The 7,922-nt window shown below is 43.0% G+C and overlaps 1 non-coding gene across 1 annotated transcript; it reads left to right on the top strand.

Moving 5' to 3' along the window:
* The first annotated feature begins 6,423 nt into the window (after window positions 1-6,423).
* trnar-ucu (transfer RNA arginine (anticodon UCU)) lies at window positions 6,424-6,515 on the top strand. The gene is given in 2 exon segments: window positions 6,424-6,460; window positions 6,480-6,515. It is a non-coding gene; the product is annotated as a tRNA-Arg (tRNA).
* The last annotated feature ends 1,407 nt before the right edge of the window (window positions 6,516-7,922 follow it).

Below are 7,922 nucleotides of genomic sequence, written 5' to 3'. Positions count from 1 at the left end.
TAAAATATAAAATGAAAAAGAGAGACAAACGTAAACGTTGACCCTCTCGGGGATAAGAAGGGGCATTTACTTATGGGATATGCGGAAATAGCCGTGACATTGATCAGCCAATTTTGTCTGTCTTCACAGTGGAGGATATTAATAACATGCCAGTAATTGACAAAGAGATGACGTTTGGTGACGACCTGGGAAAAGTCATTATAACAAATGAACTATTGTTGGATTGTTGAAGCTAATATTGCAAAGGATGGTTACGTCTCCAGGACTTGATGGAATGCATCGCAGGGTACTAAACACAATGGTATGTGCTTGCGGTAATTTTCCAAAATTCGTTGGTCTCTGGGGCAGTCCTAGCAGATTGGAAAACACAAATATGACGTCACTGTTTAAAAAGTGAGGTAGACAAAATATGAGGAATTAGATCAGATTACTTACAGTATCGAAGCAGGCCCTTCGGCCCAACCAGTCCACACCGACCGCCAAAGTTCAACCCACCCAGACCCATTCTCCAACATGATAGACCAGTTTGTCTAATCTCTGTAGTGCAGAAATTTCTTGAGTCTATTATCGAGGAAGAAATAGCGGGGCTTCTCGGTAGAAATTTGACAGTTGCAGCCTGGGTTAATGAAGAGCAGATCATTCCTGCAAACTCTTTTCGAATTCTATGATGGCATTACGAGCACGGTGTACAACGGGACCCAGTGAATTGATGTACTTAGATTTTCAAAATGGCCTCGACAAGGTGCTGTTTCAGGAGCTGACAGCAAACGGATGCATGCTGTTAAGGGTAAAGTATGAGCATGGATTAAGGATTGTTTCCCAACAGGAAGCGCAGAGCATGGATAAATGAGTGCTATATTCTTAAACATCAATGATGTTCCTCAGGGATTGGTACTGGCACCGCACTTACTTGCTGTTTATATGGATGATTGGGATTTTGGAGCCATGCACATCGTGTCAAGGTCTGCAGTTGACGCAAAGGTGACTAGCTGACCAAAGTGTGCGGAGGACTGTGAAAATCTGCAGCGGAACATTGAAATGTTGGTTTACGGCCAATATTCTGGCAGATGGAATTCCGGATTTGAAGGTGTCTGCTGATGAGAGGAGACGATGTGGAATAAGCTTATTTCGAAAATTCAGAAGAATGACACCGGATCTCTTGGAAACATATACTATTATGAAGGTCATGTGTGAGATAGAAGTCGAGAGCATGCTTCCATTAGCAAACGAAACTCGGGAAAGAGGGCGCAGCCTCTAGATTAGAAAGAGATATAGGACGGAATTGAGAAGGAATTTCTTCAACCAGAGGGTTGTTCCTCGATGGAGGGCTTGCCCAACGATGTAGTTGATGCGACATCAATCAATGTTGTTTTTGTTTAGCTCGGCCTGCTTTTTTTGAATAATAAAGGAAGTAAAGATTATCTTCAGAGTTTGGTTAAGTGGATGCGTGTCCATGGAAATATCAGGCATGAGCTGAATGAATGACGAAGCAGTCTCTAAGGTCTTTACAGCAAAGCCTTGCTCCTCGTTCTCATGTTCTATGAATGTATGTGTCACATATTCCGCGATTTTAGGGAAAGCTTCCATGGAGCTTTGGGGGAGGTGTTGAGAGTGAAGATGCATTGCACCACGATGCCCCGGAGGGAATGGTCCGTGGGGAAGGCGGACAAGGGCGGGGACGGGGATGTATGTCTGGTAATAGCATTTTGCTGGAGGTGGTGGAATTAGGAAATTATTTCGTTGATCACTTGGAGTACCAGAATGCTTAAAGCTCCAGACCAATTTCTGAAAAATAATCGGATGAGAATGGATCGTTGCTTCATCATGGACATTTGCAAGAGGGGTCCAAAGTCCTTCTTTGGTGCAGTGAAAGTCACAATGTCTTTGAGAAGCTACCTTTAGCAGCCATATATCATTGCGGCCACAAGAGCAGGTCATAGTCAGGGATTTTCTTGACTCCTAAAGCCTGGATAACACATAGCCTGCGATTACACGCCACCGATGATTTGTCACTGGCAGTCTCCATTAACAGGTATTCACTCTCAGAGCCAGAGCGTTATTCACCTCATTGACCAAATGTTCTTCTCTTTCTTTGCTTCTTTCCCTACCAACTGTTTACTACTTTACAATACAGAATGAGACATGATGGGATAGTTCCTTTTCGCCTGGATGATTGCAGTGTGAAAGAAACAATGCAAAGAAGAATCACAACAGATTAGTCAGCATCTGAGTAGCAAGAGATATTTCAATCCCAACCTTCTTGAGGATTCCTTACTGCAGTTGTAACAATATTGAAATGCTCAAAACCGTCCAGAACAGAGCAGCTGAATTGAGCAGCAACACATAACTAATAAAACATCGACAAACATCAATTCCCACCATAACCAACCGCTCAGACATGCAGTCTGCACCATCCACTAGATGTACTGCAGATATTCACCAAGGCTCCATCAAAAGTACATTGCAAACTCACAACTGCATCCATCTAAAGGGAAAAGGGCACAAGACAGATGGGAAAGACCTACAACCCACCTACCATCCTGATCTGGAAATATATTGCCATTACTCCAGAATCACTGGGTCAAAATTGTGGATTCCACTTACCTATAATTTGGATCTGCCGACAGCACGCAGAAACGATGGTTCAAGATGGAAGCTCATCATCACCTTATCCAGTCAAGTCAGGAATGAACAATAAATGCTGACCTATTCTGGAATAACCACATCCGATGGAGAATCAAAATCATATGCTTTGGTGTTCTGAGGATTCTCTCTTACTGAGATATTTCTGGAATTATTTGAGTGGCATCAAAGATGAGGATTTGCTGTTGGGAAACTGATCCGAAGCATTAGATCAGAATTTGAAGGAGTTGCTTTGTTCCATGTAGCCTGAAGCTTACCGGCCTTTGAAAATGAAAGCAGAAAGCTACAGTCACAGTGGAGGGAAAGTATTCACGATCTGAAATATCGAGGCATAATTGGAGGGACGCTGGAGAGAAACTGCAGAAATGTGATGACGATTCAATTACTTGTCTGCCCTGAAAATTCATCAGGGCAACCACACCGGGGGAAAGCCATTCAACTGTTCTGAGTGTGGAAAGGGAGTTGCTCAGTTCTCTAACTTGCTGACTCACCAGTGGGTTCACACGGACAAAAAACCATTTAATGGTCCAGAGTATGAAAAAGGCATTAAAAGGGCTCACGAACTGCTGTACCATCAACGTGTTCACGCTGACGAGAAAACATTTAAGTGCTCTCTCAGAGGGAATAGATTCAGGCCGTCATTTGTTCTCACTTTACATCTGCGAACTCAGTGGTGAGAGGCCGTTCGTCTGTTCTAAGAATGGGAAAGAATTCTTTCAGTCATTCTGTCTGCTGAGGCACCAGTGAGTTCACACAGAGGAGAGATCGTTCGTCCGCTGTGATTTGAAATAATTAATTGATTCCGGCAATCTGCTGAAATACAAGCGAGTTCATACTGGAAAGAGACCATTCACCTGAATGTATACAATTTGCCTTTGAATTGAAAAGTGAACCAGAATTGACTTTCTGGGTGTACCGCTACACTAAATAAGGCATTTGCTATATCCAAAGCAGAGAACCATTTACTGTCCTTTGGAATTTGGGCTAATATATTACTAGGATCAGGAACATTTGGTCCAGGCAGAACAACTGCATAATTGACTACCTGCTGGTCTTGAACAAACCTCCATTTCCCCGATACACCTGGAATGTTTGCCTTATTGACCGGAAGAATGGGGTCTGTCGCCGGTGATTATCCACAGTGGATTATCACTCCACCCTTCAGGGGGGATTCAAAGACTGGAGTAATTCCTTTTCCAGCCTCGGGTTTGAACGAATCTTGTGTTCTGCAAGGACGATACTGAGACTTCGGGATTATTCTTTTCGTTTCGCAGCTTCGTATGAACCCCACATCAATTTTGCTTTTTGCCTTGCACTCAGCAGGGACATTCTTAATCTTGGGTGCGAGACATCTACCTCAGCTCAATGCCAGGCTACCCCCTTGGCGAGGGTTACCTGGACTGCCCTATCTGCCTGAGTTAGCCAATTTAGTTTCTCCATATATGTCCTTATATCTGAATTGAAGCAGATATGCACATTGTCCCTGAAGACACAAGCTTTCGTTTTTTTGTGCCAGTAGTAGTACCCCTGGTCCCAAATCCTGCCACCTATCACTGGATGTGTTCGCCAATGGTACTTGAGGAAAGGAGCGTTCCACATCAAAAAGATAGGGTCTACTTGCCTCACAGATATTTTGGATAAGTTTACACTGACTGCACATCTGTGATCGTTCTAATAAAATTCGCAAAATAATAACTGACCTGGTTCAAACAATCTCCTAAAACAATCCTTCTCATATGATTATTTAAGGGCCAGTGCTGTGCAGTGCCTCATATCTCCAGCAAATAAATCGGTGTTAATGGGATTAACATGCTTACTTGCTACCTAGGCGAGCGAATCGCTCACTGAACTTATGGCTTTCCTGGTAATCATCACTCATAGCCAAGCATCAGGGGTCGTGAGTCGGATTTTACAGCCTGCGCTGGTAAATCTTCTTTTTGTATTACCTGCAAGCCTGTCGGGGTATTGCACAAATCCGACCCCAGCCTCACTATGAGATCGCCAGCCATCAGATTTAAAGGGCAGAATTCCGAGAAATGAAATGAGAATTGGAATGTTTCACCATTACTGGTTTCACACAATAGGGGTGCGGTTAATCTCTCTCGTGTCATGAATCCTGATGCATCCATTGCGTCGACTCTCTCAACTGCCTAGATTTAAGGACTGAATATGTTGTCCCTGTATCTACCAAAAAGGTAACTGGTGCACCTTCCACATATAATACATTTTCCCTTGATAATAGAATTCGCTTCTTCTTATCAACACCTCAATATCAGGGACCTGAAACATTCGAGTTCCTTTCCAGATACGGAGTTGCTTTTTTCCCATTCCTTGACTGGTGATATGGTAGTTTACTGGCTTGTAAGTCTGCTATCAGTTCGGTTTAACTTTAGATTTTATTTCTTTCTAACTGCAATACTTGGCTCTGCAAAGTCAGGTTCTTACTTCTTTGTTTCCCTGTGCTTTTATTGGTTTCGAAATAAATGCTAATTTTCCATTACAATGGACATCACATTATTTTTACAGGTCGCTGCAACAGCGAGGGCCGAAGTGCCTGCACTGCATTGTAACGTTCTATGTAGTAAGCTACATTTCCTGCTGGTTTCTCATGTCTCTCCTCACTGTGGAAGCTTCCAGTCTAATCTTCCAGAGATTTGTCTGCACTTCATTTAATAGAGGCAACTGTATTTCCTGCTCAGAATGTGATCTCTCTGCAATGGAGAGAGGAAAACAGAGTCGGTGACAAAATTGAGATCACTTACATTCTTTCCAGAATCAACAAAAACTATCCCGATCTTCCAGTCTCCTGTAACTTCAACATTACACTGTTTTCCCACCCTTCAGGCTCTTTGCCTGTATTCCTGATGAAGGACTGTTGCCCGAAACGTCGATTTTACTGCTCCTCGGATGCTGCCTGAACTACTGTACAATTCCAGCCCCACTCTAATCGTGACACTGTGTTCCCAGGCCACTATACCGGTCTCTGGTTTGCTGCAGTGCTCCTTCAAGGAATAACACAAGCTGGAAGACCTGCAACTCATTTTCTACAGACAGACTATGCAAACTTTAGGTCCCAACATCGAGTTCAATCATTTTGGAACCCGTCCGCCCTCTTCCACATTCTTCACCCAACCTTCCATCCCAACAGTTCCGAAGACAGATCATTGGACTCGAAATGTTAACTTTCCTTTCTCATGAGATATGGACACGAGCTGCTGATTTTGTTCAGACCTTTTGGCTTTACTTCAGGGAACTTTGCTTGTCCGTTGTAATCGCCAGACTGCTGGAAGCTTCTGATTGCAGGATGAGATATTCAGAGGAGATGACAGGAATGGCAAGGGCTGGACCATTCCCATTGTGAAGGTAGACGAGCTGGGTTGGGGGATGTTTATCGAAGATCAGAGAAAGCTCTTTGAGTAACCGATTAACGTGCACATTTATGAAGAGGATAAAGATGTATGACAGGGATCAGCCTGTATTTGGAAGGAATAGAGTGACATAAATGAAATACAGGAGACGAGATGTTTTGAGGAGAACTTGCAAGAATGCTTTCACCAGTCGAGTGTTGCTTATCTGGAAATCATTATCTGAGCATGTGGTAAAGCTACGTGTCATGAGAACGTTCCAGCAGTCTGTAGCCGAACACTTGAAGAGCCAGAGCACACGTGGATAAGGAACAGGTACTGGAAAGTGTTACCAGGACAGACAGACGCGAGATGGGTGTCCTGAACGCAATGGGTCAAAGACAAATTTGTGTGCTAAAAAGGCAGCTCTGGGTGCGGCTCTGTGGCGCAATGGATAGCGCGTTGGACTTCTATGTCATCGCTCAGGTTGTAATTCAAAGGTTGTGGGTTCGAGTCCCATCAGAGTCGAATTTTGGTTTATGGTTTGGAAGGTGGTCAGAGCAGACTCGGCTGCTCATCTGCAAAACCAACAGTATTCGTGCAGAAACTCAACTGTCTCGAAACGGAACATTTTCCTCTCACAAGTTTAAATTTTCGATGTCTATTTATGATAGAGATCAATAAACATCTGTTAGTCAGTAGGCAACACGATGATGTGTATCGGATGGAAAAAGACACAAAATTGTTTTGTCAGCCATGATGATATTGAATCATGGAGCGGGACGAGATCGGTATTAACAATGGGCTCCTTTGTGTCTGTGCCATTTCTGGCCCAATTTTTAAACAATCATAATAATAACAATATGAATTAAACACCACGAAATATTTTGGTCTCACCTCCACATCCCTTCCCTTCCAGCTGGAACAGACAGCTCTTGTTTCAGCTTTAGATCAGATAGCGGAGGGATCTGACAAGTTCTCCTCCAGACTGAGTTTTGCTTCGCATGGGTTTCAAAGCGGACACATGGAGCGAGCAATTGCATGGATTCAGGGGATTCAGGGACAGATTTCCCCTTTGCTGGGCTGGAATTCTGGCCAAGGTAATGAACGTGAAGTTCTGACATTTTGAATCTTACTCTGGATTCTTGCGTCTTCAGCAATTAAATTGAAATTCACGTTGCCCTTGCATAACATTATTCAATCTTCACTGTTTATAAAAATCATGCCAAATTCTCGTTGGTGCAGTATGCTGATATTGTTGTCGTTGTGTGCAGTATGGGTCGATGTGTCATATGAACATGCCAAAGGAAGTTGGTGAAATTTCAATGAATCGAATTCCCTGACGAAGTGAAGCCGATCGAAGGAAAACCGCAGTCCAGTGGCAACATAACATTTCTGGTGATCAACGCAGGACACCACAGTAAAAGTACGCAGCATTCAATAAAGTCGATTTTCGCCACATTTTTCTATGCCACATTTTCACCACATTTCAGGGACATTATTGTAATCTCGAAGCTCTCACATTCTACAGGAAGAACATTGAAATGGCCGACTATCCATTACTATGTCCTGAATTCACACACACACGCGCATATATGCGCATATTTATATATCCACACAGATATAAATGTATGTGCGCATGCATGTATATGTCTGTGCACATATATTTAAAATTGCAAAAGAACTTTGAGTAAAACAGCATTTATTCTAAAAGAAATATGATTTTTTGGAGTTGGGACTGTCCTTGGGAAATGCCTCAGTTACTTAAGACCAGCCATAAATACTCCCTGAGTGAATATCCAACACTCAATAGAGATACAGAGGTGATTTTTGCAAAAAATGACGTGTTTCATACCGCTGAGCCTGCGCTGTGTTAAATTCTGGAAAGGATGTTTAGCTCTTTTCACATTACTGATTTTGCTGCAAGCTCGCACA

The sequence above is a fragment of the Hemiscyllium ocellatum genome, chromosome 19 (genome assembly GCF_020745735.1).
Source record: "Hemiscyllium ocellatum isolate sHemOce1 chromosome 19, sHemOce1.pat.X.cur, whole genome shotgun sequence".
Taxonomy (NCBI): Eukaryota; Metazoa; Chordata; class Chondrichthyes; order Orectolobiformes; family Hemiscylliidae; genus Hemiscyllium; species Hemiscyllium ocellatum.
Note: the sequence above shows the minus strand (reverse complement) of the source record. Positions and strands in the feature narration are given on the sequence as shown.